This window comes from Crocuta crocuta, unplaced genomic scaffold (assembly GCF_008692635.1).
Source record: "Crocuta crocuta isolate KB4526 unplaced genomic scaffold, BGI_CrCroc_1.0 scaffold2, whole genome shotgun sequence".
Taxonomy (NCBI): domain Eukaryota; kingdom Metazoa; phylum Chordata; class Mammalia; order Carnivora; family Hyaenidae; genus Crocuta; species Crocuta crocuta.
In genome coordinates this window covers 6,013,895-6,030,114 of record NW_027528640.1, presented here as the reverse complement: position 1 = coordinate 6,030,114, position 16,220 = coordinate 6,013,895, and the positions used below count along the sequence as shown (strand labels likewise).

Genomic DNA, 16,220 nt, shown 5'->3' with positions numbered 1-16,220 from the left:
AGGAAGCTGCAGAAGGACTGGCTGTACAAATACAAATTTGTATTAGTACAAATTTGTATAGTGGGAGTTCGCCATGCCTTGCTAGGTTTCGTAAACTTGAATCTTGTCCTTCCTCAGCCTTGCTCCTTCGACTTGTTCCTCCCTCCCCTTCGAGCCCACAGCCCCACTGCGGGTTTTCTTGCGAGGAAGTCAGCAGCACTGAACACTTAGCAGGCCGAGCATGGCTGCACAGAATTTCTGTGCATAAGGGAAGGGTACCTCCTTCTGTCCTCTCTCTTCTGCATGCCACTGGGCTAACGCCTGCGAAGATTCTGGTCTTCCCATACTCGGTTGCCACTGAAAGTTCAGAGCCACCACAGCCTTATCAGTGTCATTTGGATAACTTGTCCCCCTGGACGCTTTGCTCTGCAAGGTGAGCACACTTCCCTGGCTTATACGCAAGTCCAGAAGGAACTTCCTCTTAGTTCCTAAACCGCAGGTGTCCGCTGTGGACTCAGACCTCAGCATGTGCTGAGCCCTGCCTGTGCAAGATCCCGCACCCCGCCCGTCCCCGGGGAGCTCTCCGCCGCTTGCACTGTTCTCTCCTCTATAAAAAGAGTCCTTCCAGATCTATTTCTGTTTCTCTTCTCCAGCCTCTCGCTATCAACACATTAGACCATCTCACGGGGGAAGGTGTGCCAGTACCCTTTACACAGGACGAATCAAAAGCAATTTGAAACCAGGAGCTTGTGAAAGGATCATGAAATGATTTTGAAGTGGAAAAGCAGGTTGGGTGCTTTCATCGCGGAGCCAGGACTGCCTTGTGTGTCTGGCGTCCCGTAGGCCTGACGGGAACCCTTTCCTACTTCCTCACAGCGCGACCTTGAACGAGTTTGCAGCCTTGGACAAGTTACTTAATTGCTTGGGGCCCAGGGTCTGCATCTGATCCACTGGGGATCCTCAAGCCTCCCCCTTCCCCGAGCAGGGTTCTCATTGGATTAAATGTGAAGGCATCAAATTAAATTGCACATCACGTCTGACAGTCATAGTTACTGCCATTACATTATTTTGCATTTACCAAGGAGGATGCAGGAAGGTGTTTTTAGCGACATGCCTTTTGGTGAGTCCCTCGCATACAGTCTTCTATCCACTCTTTTTGGATATTTTATTTCTTGTCCCTCTTCAAGTAGCAGAATTGGAAGTTGTGGCTTTGAACCGTGTTCCCTGCTTTTTAAAAGTACTTACGATTGAATTAAATATTCATGCCATTAGGGCAGGTCGTTTGCAGGCGACATTATCAGATGCTGCTCGAAAATTGTCTGGTGGCAACTTGTCTCTGCATCTGTGACTTTTTTTTAACGGACATCGTGTTCCTTTGATTCCCCCGCTGCAGTGGGAAAAGTTCACAGAGCATGAAACAAATTAACATGACAGAAAATTACCCCCCGTGAAGTGTACGGGCTCCTTTTGAAACATCTCCTTTGAGGTACAGAAAGATAAGCAGGCCTCCTTCGCAAATGATGGAACTATTCAACTTTCCAGTACTTCAGAGGACTTCCGGGGACCCCCAGTTACTCGGTTCTTTTCCTGTAAATGATTCATGAGCAGGAGCCTCACGATACATTCTGTATCTAGTGAGAATGGCCTCTTTTCTGTGAACATTTTCCTTTTGGTGTTTTGGTGTCTCTTAGCCTGTGTGGAAGGTGTCATGGGGAATGGCTTGGCCTCACCCAAGTGTGTGGGTTGGGGCGTCACACTTACCTGCTGTGAGACCCAGTGTCCTCCTCTGTCTGCAGGCTTCGTAGCAAGTAGAAGATCTAAAGAGATGTGCATCAGTACCTTACCCTAGCTTCCATCACAAACTAGAAGCTATTACTTGTATTTTTATAGGTGTCTTCGCAGCTCTAAAAGGAGGTCCCGGGGCGCCTGGGGGCTCAGTCAGTTAGGCATTCGACTGCGGCTCAGGTCATGATCTCTCAGTTCGTGAGTTCAAGCCCTGCGTCAGGCTCTGTGCTGACAGCTCAGAGCCTGGAACCTGCTTCAGGTTCTGTGTCTCCCTCTCTCTGTGCCCCTCCCCTGCTCATTGTCTGTCTGTCTCTCTCTCAAAAAAATAAACATTAAGAAAAAGGTCCAACCCCCCCGCCCCCTTTCTTCACGTCCCCCCTAGCAGGACATCTGCCTTGCACAGTAGGAAGGCCCTTCCCCTTCTATTGATATCATGCAGCAGCTTCTCTGCCCTACAGTGTCTGGGGAGCTGGCAACCACCCCACCAGCCAAAACACCGTCCTCAGACCTGTCACCATCTTCCCGAGACCCTGTCTCCTTGTAGTCACTGTCTTCTGGTCTCTCTCTTCCTGAAGCATTTTATTTTGGTACAGGTACAGGGATTCGTGGATTCCCAGACAGCTGCCTGGAAAATAGTACCTTGTCCCACAGGCGAAACTAACGTGTGGTATTTGAAGTCAGGGCAGGGGTGACCTAGGGGAGAGTGGTCTGCGGGCACCATAATTCACATATGAATTGGAAGGATGATATTTCTATTCTGGGTTGAGAAAGTCTTTAATGAAATTAAATGAGGAAGCAAGTCTAAGGCTTTAAGTGGATGTGGGTGGAAGACTACTTATTAGCTGTTTGCTCATACACAGTGGTGCATATACGGCCTGTGGACGTTCCACTTACCCTGCTACTGATTGCGTTTGGTGAAAATGAAAATTTAAACATGTCGCCACCCTTTTATCCTATAGTCATACTTCTCATACTTCGAAAAATGCTTTCTTGCGTTATCCTTCTCTGTGTCATCAATTAGCAATTATCTGCCTGACTAGAGAAGAGATCATTTATAAAAGTGTATGATTTTAAAACTCCTGCTATACCATTAGGTGTGCTTGGGGCACAAATTTTTATTAGCATTGGGGTTACGTGCTTGCTTCTGTTAGGCTTTGCATAATAAAATTCATTCTATTGTATGACAGCCGGGAATTAGCTGGGAAGTGGGGAAGAATGAGTTTTTCTATGGATAGAGAACAAGAAGCAAGTAATAGGTACCCTGGATTTTAGGTTTTTTTTTTTCCTTTGAAGCAGTTTAGTTCCCAAAGAAGGCATTTTAATTTGCTTCTTATTTTCTCATAGATTGGAAGGAAGAGTGATGCAGAAATATACCAACATGATTCAGGTAAATGGATTTTTAATTTCTTTATGTACCATTTATGCTTGGTTTATATTTCCCATGTTTTCCCACTGAGAAGAACTAAAAAAACAATTTTTGTGGTCAGCTTGACACAGTGAATGTTTTGGGTACATAGAGGTAATAGTCAAATGCATATTTATACTATTTAATTAATTTAGTTACACATGTATATTTAATAATGTGTATCTATGTCAAATAGTATTAGAACTAATATTTTTTTCCTACCTCAGAGTAACTTTCATCCAGCTCTTTCCACACACATTTGTTGTCACTGTCTCTGTCAAAACCACATTTTTGAAGCATCCAGAACCATTTTCCAGAACAGGCTACCATTTACTTGTTTGCAATGCAGTATATGTGGAATCCCTGTGCGTGATGCTATAATTGGAAGTTTTACTCCACGGTAAGTAACCCTTTGCCCAATGTAAGGACAGTTACTGTTTCCATTCTTTCTGTGTCGATGAACATTGGTGATCTCCACTATGTAATGGTGTATGGGTTTGCTCTGTTAAATACACTTTTCCTTCTTTTTTCCTTTTAGCTACTCATTCGTTTTATTTATTTTGAGGTAATCACATGCACATTGTTTACAATTAGAATAATCTTGTAACAGCTGCCCCCAGTTGTTTTTATACTGTCGTTAGCCCCTGTTCAACCCTTTTACTCATACTCTCTTGTTTGCCTATTTCTAAACAACACACCGTATGCTCGAAGTGCCATTTATTGATTTCTTTGAAAATTTTAGACTTCTAGGGGCGCCTGGGTGGCTTAGTCGGTTAAGCGTCCGACTTTCGCTTAGGTCATGATCTCGCGGTTCGTGGGTTCGAGCCCCGTGTCGGGCTCTGTGCTGACTGCCAGCTCAGAGCCTGGAGCCTGTTTCAGTCTGTGACTCCCTCTCTCTCTGACCCTCCCCTGCTCACGCTGTCTCTCTCTCTCTCCTAAAAAAAAAAAAAAAAAAAAAACCATTTAAAAAAAAAAAAAGAAAATTTTAGACTTCTATAGATTGATTTTCTGCAAGGATTTAGCTCCCGTGTGTAACCCTTCACCCTCAGTGCACACCTCCTCTTCCCATCTCCATTTTGTGGCTCTCGTTTTGTTGCAGTGTGTGCATAAATAAATACTTAACTGTCTACCTGATTATGACTGTATTTTGCTTGTGGTTGAGCTTTGTGATATTTATGTTGAAACGTCTCAGTCTGTTCTGCTTCCCAGGTGGTTGTGCGTGAACTGTTTTACTGTTTTATTTCTCTGGAAAATGTTTGATTCTTTTCTTTATCCTAGAATTCTGAAATTTCCATTTGGGACATAGGTCATAGGATCTTCTGATGTTAGCGGTCCTTTCAATCCTGAGGCTCATTTCCTTCAATTTGGACAATTTTCTTGTACTATTTCTTGGATAATTTCCTTCTCACTCTTTTCTTTTTCCTCGTTTCTGCAAGTTTGTTAGATATTTGGACCCCCTGGTTTGGTTCTCTCATTTCTTATGTTTTTTGTTTGTTTGTTTGTTTTTCTGAACCATTTCCTATCTCTATGTGTTTTTTGTTCTACTTTCTGAGAGATTTTGTTAGGGGTATTGGACTTTTTTTAAATTAAAACAATTTTTTAATGTTTATTATTTTGAGAAAGAGAGCAAGCGAGCAAGCAGGGGAAGGGCGGAGAGAGAGGGAGGGAGACACAGAATCAGAAGCAGACACAGCACAGAGCCCGACGCAGGGCTCTTAACTCACAGACTGTGAGATCATGACCTGAGCTGAAGTCAGCCACCCAAATGACTGAGCCACCCAGGCCCTCCAGGGTTATTATACTTTTAATCTCTACCAGCATGTTTGTAATTCCACACTTCATTTTTATTGGTCTCTGAATGTTTTGTTTTTAAAAATAGAATGCTGTTTCTCTTTCATGGGAATAGGGATGGTTTGTCTTGGGAAAAGATCTAGGACTTTAATTGCTCCCCACTTTTTCTTTGTGCTTAAAATAACAATTTGTTTTACCTTCTAGTCCTGTAGGTCAGGAGTCTGCTGGGTCTCCCCGGCCTCAGTCAAGGTGTTCCCCCAGCCTTTTCTTGCTTCTGGAGGCCCCCTTCCCAGGTGGGAGCCTCTTCACAGGAGCAGAAGCAGGTCAAATACACCTCGTACTGCTTTACTCTGACTTCCTCTGCCTCCTTCTGTCACATTTTAGGACCCTTACGATCACATTGGACTCACCTAGATAATCCACATTATCTACTCCCACATTTTCTTATTGTGGGAAAAAAATATGAAATTTGCTGGATTAACCATTTTTCAGGGCATAGTACAGCAGTGTTAACTATATCGATACTGTTATGCAACAGGCGTCTAGAACTTTTTCCTGTTGCAAAACTGAAACCCTGCACACACCAGTACAGCTGGCCCTTCCTCCCTGCCCTGGCCTCTGGCAGCCACCCTTCCTCTCCCTATTTCTAACAGTCTGGCTGCTCCAGATGCCTCATGGTAGTGGAAACTTCCAGAATTCGTCTTTGGGTGACAGACTCATCTGACATGGCATGATGTCCTTGAGCTCTTTCCCAATATAACCTGTGACAGGATTGCTTCATTTTATAAGATGGAATAATATACCATTTTATGTCTGGAGCACTTTTTCTTTATCCATTTATCCACTGACGGACATTTCGGTCGCCTCCTCCTCTTTGCTGTGGTGAATAGTGCCGCAGTGAAGGTGGGTGTGCAAATACCTTTTCTTTTTAATTAGTTTCTTTTTTATTAAAAAATTTTTCCACTTTTAATTCAGCTGTAATTAGCACACAGTGTTATATTAGTTTCAGGTGTACAATACAGCGATTCAACAATTCCGTACATTACTCAGGGCTCATCATCGTATGTGTACTTTTTTTAATGTTTATTTTTTTGAGAGACAGACAGAGCGTGAGCAGGGGAAGGGCAGAGAGAGAGGGAGACACAGAATGTGAAGCAGGCTCCAGGCTCTGAGCTGTCAGCACAGAGCCCGACATGGGGCTTGAACTCATGAACTGCAAGATCATGACCTGAGCTGAAGTCGGCCACTTAACCGACTGAGCCACTCAGGTGCCCCGCTATGTGTGCTGTTAATCCCCTTCGTCTGTTTCACCCCTCCCCTACCCACCTCCCCTCTGGTGACCATCAGTGTGTGCTCTGTAGTCAATTAAGAGTGTGTTTGTTTGTCTCTCTTTTTCTTTGTTTGTTCACTTGTCTTTTTTCTTAAATTTTTCATATGAGTGAAATCATATGGCATTTGTCTTTCTGTGACTTATTTCACTTAGCATGGTACTCTCTAGCTCCATCCATGTTGTTGCAAATGGCCAGATTGCATTCTTTTTCACAGCTGAATAATATTCCATCACACACACACACACACACACACACACACACCCCTTCCCTTCTTTATCCATTCATCAGTCAGTGGATACTTGGGCTGCTTCCATAGTTTGGCTCTTGTAAATAATGCTGCTATAAACATAGGGATGCATGTATCCTTTTGAGTTAGTGTTTTTGTATTTGGGGGGCAAATCCCCAGTAGTGCCATTACTGGATCCTATGGTAGTTGTATTTTTAATTTTCTGAGGCCCTCCCATGCCCTTTCCACAGTGGCCGCACCAGTCTGCACTCCCACCACCAGCGCGCCGGGCTCCTTTCTCTCCACATCCTCGCCAGTGCTTATTGTCTCTCATGTTTTTGATTTTCGCCATTCTGGCCGGTGTGAGGTGGTAGCTCAGCGAGTGTTGATTTTCATTTCCCCGATGATGAGCAATGCCGAGCATGCTTTCATACCCTTGTTCACCATCTCTGTACCTCCTTTGGGAGGAATGTCTGTTCAAGTTCTTTGCCTGTATTTTTTTTTTTTTAATTAGGTTATTTGTTTGTGGGTTAAGTTGTAGGAATTCTTAATATATTCTGTTAGCCCCATTATTGTATACATAGTTTGAAAATATTTTTTTGCTTTTAGTCGGCTGCCTTTTTACTGATTGTTTCCTTTGCCAGGCAGAGGTTTTTAGGTTTCATCTAGTCACATTTGTATATTTTTGCTTTTGTTGCCTGCACTTTTTTGTATCATATACAATGAATCATTGCCAAATCCGGTGTCCTGAAGCTTTCTGCCGGTGTTTTCTTCTCGGGGTTTTGTTGTGTCAGGTCTTATGGACAGACCTTGGATCCATGTGCATCGTCTCAGGTAAGGGGCTACTGATCTTTATGCAGACTTTTAACCTGCCCCTCAGTTTACCCAGGAGCCACAGCCCCATCTCCTGAGCCTTCCGGAACGGGCAGCCGGCGTTTGCTTGCTGCCCAGGCAGTGAGGTTGGTGCTCCGCTCTGCTCAGCAGTCATGTCTCTCCTCTGCTCCAGTGCCCTTTTCTGTTCTCCTCGTCCTTAGGGGTTTTTTATCTTCTTTCTCTCGTTACTATAATTTTGATGGGGATATAGATGGAAACAGAGATAAACAGCCCCGTTCCTTTGGCCATCTATCACCCCCCAAATCCAGATTGATTTTTAAAATGATATTTAAACGGATTTTTAAAAAATGATACCTCATAAATGCTATTGTTAGGTTATACCTCCAGAAAACATTGTTCAATCTCTTCCTTTGCTTCCTTTTTGTTAAAACATCTAAGGCTAGCCTTCATTGAAGTACCCTTCCTAAACATTTTTGAATTCAGAATAAACAAATTTTTGTTCATAATGTGAGGTCAAGAATGTAAGATGATACCTGTTTCCTGAGGCATAGTTTTCTTACAGGGAAAATCCTGGATTTAACTTGAGGTGTATGTACTGTATGTTGGTATCCTCAGGAAACGATGTTCTTTAATGTAAATATATTTTACTTGAACACTTTTAAGCCAATATAATGGCAAGCCTAATTTTTATTTGTTTTGGTTTTTTTAGTTAGTTTGTGGCAGCAGCTCTCTTTGTGACTGTACACATGTTCCTCAACTTAAGAGGGTCACGTCACGATGAACCCGTAGTAAGCTGAAACTATTGTAAATCAAAACTGCATTTAACACACTTACCATACTGAACATGGCTCAGTCCAGCCCACCTTGAACGTGCTTGTTTAGAACACTCTCACGTGCCTGCAACGGGGCAAAATTCTCTAACACAAAGCCTGCTTTATGAGAAAGTGGTGAAGAACTCATGTAACTTATTGGGCGTTGGACTGAAAATGAAAAGCAGAAGGAAGGAGAAGGGTTGTGGTGTGTATGGAGTGATCGTCAGTTCCCACCGTGTCTCCTAGCCGCCTGGGCGCTGAGGCTCGATGCCACCTTGTGCCCCGAGAGAGCGTTCTACTGCACATCACGAGACCAGGCAGGGGCGGAATTCAAAGTATGGTTTCTACTGACTCTGTATTGCTTTGGCAGCATCGTAAGGTGAAAAACACCGTAACTTAAACCGTTGTAACCCAGTGACCGTCTATGTTTGGTCATTTACAGGTGTAGCACTATTTCTTACTATTTCATGAGAAGATAAAGAGAGATTAGATCGGGCACTGCCTGCTGTGAGTAGGTCCTCAGGGCTGTTAAGACTGGTGTCTTTTGTTCAAGAACTGTTTCCTCACATAGTTAATTTTGTGGGTAGGCTCGAGATTTCAGCTACCCTGTTTGGTGCACGGTCCTAGGATTTTTATCCTCGGGTCCAGGAATGGGCTTCAAAGAGCTTAAGGTCTTTCTGGAATTTGAATGGTATTAGAATAGGCTTCACTTTCATCAGCTGGTCATGTGATCCGGCAAAGTGTTGAGGACCCACTTTTAATGGATTGTTCTAGAGAGTAAAGATAGAATGCTATTGATTAACTTGAACTTGATTACAAAAAGATGCCGTGTTGCTTGCTGCCGCCAGATTGTGTATTCTTTCACGTGGAAGTGCACACGGCTGTGCATGAGGGACTGAGTGAAGAACGCTCTTTGTCCTTTGTCAGAGGCTAAACCTCTCCAGCTTCCTGGTTATGCAAAAGCCCAGTTACACATATGTGACCAGAAGAGGGGGCATTTATGAGAGTGCTGTTTTGGCCTCACAGAAGTGAGCACCTTTTTATCTGCTTGTAAAGAGGATAACTTAAGTATTGTTACCCTTTGTTTTCATCCTGAAGCTGCTGCAGTTAATTTGTGAAAATCAGTTATGTGTTGACATCTAAAGAATGTAGATACATATATAAAAGGAGAATAGAGAGTTACACACTTCAGTTTTCAATTAAGAAAAGACGGGAGGGAGGGGTAGGGGAGGGAAGGGCATGGGGGAGGGCACCTGTGGGGATGAGCACTGGGTGTTATATGGAAACCAACTTGATAATAAACTATTTAAGAAAAAAAAAAAGATGGCAGGGGGTGGGGCACCTAAGTGGCTCAGTTGGTTGAGCCTATGACTCTTGATTTTGGCTCAGGTCATGATCTCAAAGTTCATGAGTTCAAGCCCCAAGTCATGCTCTGGACTGACAGCACAGAGCCTGCCTGGGATTCTCTCTCTCCCTGTGTCTCTCTGTCCCTCTCCCCCCAAATAAATAAATAAACTTTAAAAAATCAAAAGATGGGGTTTAATATTATGTATATTCATGGCGCGCGCACACACACACACACACACACACACACAACCTTTACAAAAGAGAAAGAAGAGGGTGGAGGTTGGAGAAGATCAGTTGTGAATTTTTTGTTTCCAGTCTAATACTTCATCATTTTTGCTGACAGTGACATGCACTGGATTTCTAAGATGTCCTTAAGCTCAACAGTCTTCTGGCTCCCTTTTCCAAGTGATTAAGCTCAAGTTGCTCCTTGATTCCAGGTCCATCCCTGAGGCTGTGGAGGTTGCACAAAAGCATCTGGTTGGGAGAGTTATGAAAGAAGAGACAAGACCCTGCCTGAGGAAGCCTACATGAGAGTAACTTTAGAGGAGCCTTGCGGTAGGTACAGAACAGCAGCGGTTGGAGGTACATAAGAGCGGGGGGCCCAGCCTGCCGTGCTCGGTCTGTGGAAGGGCAGCTGTTCTTAGGGCGGAACCTCACTCACCTTCCGGCCTCAAATGCAACGTGACTGAGTAGGGGGATGTTGCTCTGACCTCCTCCTTGAGCAGCTCTGATGCCACCCCTCTGGGGCCCTTCCTGTTGCCTGAAGGACAAGAAAGGCCATAAAGGCAACATGCAACTCTGGACAGATGACAGTGATAACACATTTCTGGTCAGAGACCTCCCTGCCTTTTATTGTGGGAACGCGGAAGCCAGTATCAAAGCTCAATATCCTTTGAACCGGCTCTTACTGCCTTTACTCTCACCCTTGACGTCTTGAACGACGTCAAGGCTATATCTGATTGGATAGTGGTTGCATCAAGTTGCCTGATGCCCTGTTCATCATGAACTTTACCCTGCTTTGACACCCTCCTCCCCCAAAGTTATGTTGTTAAGTGGTTCCTTCATTTCCTTGCTTATTGCCTTTAATTCTTATCTCTTCAATCATGTTTATCGTCAAGGTCAGGGTCACCCATTATTTCATATCTTGTGACCTTCAATATATGTTTAGCTTTTGATGCACTGGCTCTTTTATTATGGAATAGCCCAAATCATGTCATGTGTCACTTTGATCCTTTAGGATTTTGTTTTTGTTTTTATTTGGGGGAAGGAGGGTCAAGAGAAAGAGGAGACAGAGAGAATCCCAGGCAGGCTCTACACAGTCAATGCAGAACCCAGTGTGGGGCTTGATCTCATGAACTGCAAGACCATGACTTGAGCCAAACTCAAGAGTCAGATGCTCAGCCGACTGAGCCACCGCGATGCCCCTTGTTTTTCTTTTAGTCTACGAATGTAGGACACAATAGACGTGCCTGGGCCAAATATTTTATGTCTTGGATTATCACACTGTCCTGGGAACATTAAATAAGTCCCATTTTCCAGATAAAGATATTGAGATTCCAAGTGCTTCAATAAGTGGCCAGCTGTTTCCCACAGTATACGTGGCAGACATGGCATTTGGCAGTAGGTCTGTCTGTCTTCCACTCCACGCCGTGGAGACAGTGTACCATGCTGTCCCCCTTTTTGAGGCAGGATTTGACAAATACCCTAATGCTTGTGGAATTCTTCCACCATTGTTTGCTATTTATTCCCAACTCATGGTGCTTACTTGGTTTATAGTTGTGTTTGCAAAATATAAGGAGCATAGGAAAGTTTAATATTTTCAACCATTACTGTTTCCTAATTTTACTGAGAGTATATTACTAGTATGAGACATTAAACATGTCCCTTTTGAAACATAGGCTCTCATGTCTTCACAGGTAAGTTCAGAGTTGACCATAAGGCCAGTAGAGGAGGTAGGAGTGGCTTTCATCTTTCTGACGCAGCCCTGTTGTGTCTGCGACGTGATGTCCCCATTACCCAGACCTTCCAGTATGCAGTTAGGGAGGGTGACGTAGGAGAGCGATGCGGCTCTGCAGGGAGTCCTGTAACGTAGTTCACGGAGGCTGCTCTGCAGCCCAGATCCTTTACAGTGTAGACCATCTAGTCAAGTGCTTGTGTTGGCCGAGTGGTCATGTCAGTGTGTGTGGCTGAGAAGTTGTCTTGAAGGTTGTGAGTTTTAAGTTTGAGTCTGTTTAAGAATAAACGGAATCCACCTATTTTGGTTTTTGGTTTTTTTTTCAGTAGTGGGCTACATGATTTGAAAATCTGTGTATTTAGGTTTCTGAAATATTTTTATTTAATTAGCGGATGCTATGTAGACCCATAAATATCTTATGTTTTTTAATTTATTTATTTTGAGAGTGAGAGATTGCGTGTGTGCATGTGTGCGTGAGTGGGGGAGGGGCAGAGAGATAGGAAGAGAGAGGATCCCAGGCAGGCTCCACACTGCCAGCATGGAACCCAACACAGGGCTTGAACCATTGAACCATGAGATCATGACCTGAGCCAAAATCAAGAGTCCAACACTTAACTCACTGAGCCACCCAGGCACCTGACCCATAAATACTTAAAACCTTCACTATGGGGTGCTTGGGTGGCTCAGTCGGTTAAGCGTGCGACTTCAGCTCAGGTCATGATCTCACAGTTTGTGGGTTCGAGCCCCGCGTCAGGCTCTGTGCTGCCAGCTAGCTCAGAGCCTGGAGCCTGTTTCAAATTCTGTGTCTCCCTCTCTCTCTGATCCTCCCCTGCTCTCTCTCTCTCTCTCTCTCTCTCTCTCAGAAATAAATAAAAACATTAAAAAAAAAATCTTCACTAAAAGCCTGGGAGGTGGGTGTGATCTACCTTCTTTGAAAGGTGAGCCCGCCCAGGCTATGGCATTGTGAAACTTGCCCGTCCTGCCCGTCAGAGGCTGGTGGAGTCCACACTCCCGAGTGCATACAGGTGTGATTTCACTGACTGATTTCCACGATTATCCATCCTGGCTGATTATGCACAGCAGTGACATTCAGATTGCAGACGCGTCCAGGAACTTTCTTATGCTTTGCATCAACTGCAGTCTTCCAACAAAGAGCTAGATAAGCCTCATCCCCACAGAGGTGAAGCCTTGTAGATGGGGCTGGTGTGTCCCTATTGGGGCTGGGCCGTGTGGTTTTCCGGGACTGCGCCGCCCTTGAGAATGGGGAGCACGTATCACACGTGCCCCGGCCACACCTGTTTCCCACACGCTTACTGCACTGTGGTACCAACCAGGGTCCGCTCCCTGCGCACAGCTGCGTGGGCTTCCTTCCAAAGCAGTCAGGCCTTGAGTTTGACCACACAAGCACACGGGTAAGGGCCGCCCTGGCATTTATTTATATAGGCATCTCAAAATCTACAAGATATGCGGAAATCGAAATGTCAGGCATGCAGTGTCAATGTCCCTCTAAGTAAAATTTCTTTTTGTTTGTAAGTGTGTTTTTTCCCTAGTACTGCATCGATGAGCTCAGACAACAAAATACAAACCTCCACGCAGAGGCAGCCACCGGTAGATCCAATTTTGGTGCCGATGCTTACAGGTTTCATTCTTAGGAATAAGTAGGCCTCTTAAAAAGAACAGAATTAGGGGCGCCTGGGTGGCTCAGTCGGTTAAGCGTCCAACTTTGGCTCAGGTCATGATCTCACAGTTCATGGGTTCAAGCCTCGCGTTGGGCTCTGTGCTGACAGCTCAGAGCCTGGAGCCTGCCTCAGATTCTGTGTTTCCCTCTCTCTGTGACCCTCCCCTGCTCATGCTGTCTCTCTCTCTCAGAAATAAATAAAACATTAAAAAAAAAACAATTTAAAAAAAAAAGAACAGAATTAGAGTGATAGTGTTCAGGGTCCATTTTTATTTATGGCTTGAGTGTTTTCCCCACGTTTCAAACTTTTCTTTTACAACATGCTAAAAAGGGGCTAAAAAGTATTCTGTGTGGGTAATATCAGAAGTGATTCCGCCCAGTTAGTTGATAGACCCGATCCTTATTCAGTTCAGTTAGTACCCCTCCACATTAGGCCACAGTGATAGGAGAGTATCAAAATAAACATAATTGCCAAAAAGTTTCCTACGTCCTGGCCCTCTGAGTGGCTCAGTCGGTTGAGTGTCTGGCTTCAGCTCAGGTCATGATCTCCTGGTTTGTGGGCTAGAGCCCCACATCGGGCTCTGTGCTGACAGCTCAGAGCTGGGAGCCTGTTTCAGATTCTGTATCTCCCTCTCTCTGTCCCTCCCCTGCTCTTGCCTCTGTCTCTGTCTCTCTCTCTCTCAAAATAAATAAATGTTAAAAAAAAAAAAAAAGACTATGGGATGAGAAGACCCAAATGACTTCTACCACACTGTGCAATGAACATGACTTGTAGGTTTCCCAGTACAGATGCTGTGCATGAAGGGAACACTGGAAATTCTCTTCTGACCCGGACACTTTGCAACCTGCCTTTTCGTTCACTCAGGTGACTCCTCTTTGAAACTGTTCAAATTCTGCTTTGCAGATATTTCACTCTACTACTTGCTTAATGTATTTGATGCTTCATGCACTAGTTAATTGAGCATTTCCCCCCTCTTTTTGTGGCTCTTTCACACGGGTTAAACCCTAGGGCAGACAGCTGCACTGACCGAAGTAAACCACAGGCATCCTCAGCGATGCCGCCTTTTCAGTTCCCTGGAGACACAGTCCCAGTGCAGCCCCAGGCATGGCTTGTGAACGGGAGTTCTCCCCTGAGAAGGTGACAGCTGGGACGGGCTACCGGGTGATAGAAGCACTCTACCAGCAACAGGCCGATGTGAAAGGGGGACTGTAATGTATTGTTTCTCATTGTTCTCTCACAGACATTATTATGAGTTCATCACCGTCACCATCTCACCCAGGCCACTGCTTTCCAGACGTGGTTCCTTATTGCCCTGGGGATTCCAGAGTGGCAGGGGGCCGGGGCAGGGCTGCGGGGGGGNNNNCTTTGACCTCCTATTGTCCTGTCCACCCACAGCTCGGCTTTCATATGTTTCATAATTGAACTTCTACAATGTTTCATTTAAAGAAAGGATGCAGCTGCTCAAGGAAGTAAAGACTGAGAGTCATTGGGGTGTATAGAACCCACGGGAGTGTGGAAAAGGGAAGGGGAATCGGTGTTCACACTGTTACTTCATGTTTCTCCTATAGGGACCTGGTGCTTCTTGGGTTTGGTGCTTAACATAATCCCTCCAGTTGGAATTCCCTTAGACGGACCTGCTTTAAAGACCATGGTTTCCATAGATGTGCCTCAGAGGAAGTTAGGTCAGCAGAGCTGGTGGGTTAGTCTACAACCACTGGTGGTGGAACTCATCTTTAGCGATGGGTTCAGCAGATGCTGGTAATCGTAACTTCTTCAGGGCCTAGGACACTGGGTTCTCTGTGAGGGTCGATGTGGCTAGTAGGAAGATGTCCTACAGTCAGAGTGATGTGGTGCGTGACATTGAGCCTGACAGTTTGTGACATCTTCATGACTATTTCTAGATTCTTTTAAAACATTTTGGGCGGGCTGTCCTAAATTGAAGATCGGTATCCTGAATCAGGAACTTCAGCTGTGTTTGTGCCACAGCCCACTTGATTAAGTCGAGAACTTCCCTAGAGACCAGGGAAGAATGAGGAACTAAGGAATTTACAGTGTCTAATTCACAGTGGGCGCTCAGAATCCTTAGTCAATAGTTAAAAATATAAACTACTTAAATACAGGGTGGCTGAGGCAGGAGTGTCCATATGTGAAGATCTTCACCTGAATACATATTTGGTTATTCAGAGAATGAGATTGGTTTTGTGAGAACTGGAGAGAAAATTCCTGCTTATCTCTAATAAAAAATGGGTAAATTATTCCCAATTTGCAAATGTAACAGGACGCATTAGAGTTAGATAGGGTCTGAGCTGTCTACATTCTTGCTGCCACAACTCCTGGCCTATTTCCTGCCATGGTGTAGGGCTCGGTTTCTGTCTACTGTACAAGCTGCTACTTGTGAATGAATGGTACACCGGACTTGTGCAGTACTATAGCCCTGGGTATATCCATTCACCATCCATCCATCAGTCCATCTGCCCACCCACTCATTATCCACCCATCCATCCATCTACTTACCCACCTAGCTACCCATCATCCATCCATCATCCATCTACCCACCTACCCACCCATCCATCATCTATCCATTCATCTACCCACCCATCATCCATCCATCCATCTACCCACCCACGCACCCACCATCCATCCATTCATCCATCCATCTCTCTATCCAATAGCTGTTGAGCAGCTCTGCTTTGTATCACACACATAAAGGTACAAGCCTACAGGGGTGAGCAGTGCAAACAAGATCCCTTTTCTCGTGGAATGTATAATCTGGTGGGAGTGGGTCAGCATGATTCAGGGAGACAAGTAATACAGAGATAGATAAACAAGACTATTTCCAACACAGATAAGTGCAGTGAGGAAAATAAAATAGGGTAACAGAATTTTGGTTTAGGATAGACTATTTTGGATTGGATCCAAAATGTACAACCTGTGTCTTCTTGGCTGTTTACTTCTTGTACCGCCTGTATTCACCAACTGCCTTCAGTAATCCTGAGAAGACAGGAGATCCTTCTGTGTTTTTTGTGGGAACTAAGCTGTTTCTCGAGGGGTTGGCATTCAGTGGTGGAAACTGAGGT

General features: G+C 44.6%; 1 protein-coding gene across 2 annotated transcripts in view; it reads left to right on the top strand.

Annotated features, from left to right (window-relative positions):
* Positions 1 to 16,220, top strand: part of SGMS1 (sphingomyelin synthase 1) — a 235,965-nt gene that overhangs the window by 88,550 nt on the left and 131,195 nt on the right. For both annotated transcript variants that reach the window (XM_077755220.1, XM_077755221.1), the window contains exons 2-3: positions 3,109 to 3,151; positions 9,948 to 10,065. The gene's annotated coding sequence lies outside the window, so the exon portion shown is untranslated. The remainder of the gene's footprint in view (positions 1 to 3,108; positions 3,152 to 9,947; positions 10,066 to 16,220) is intronic.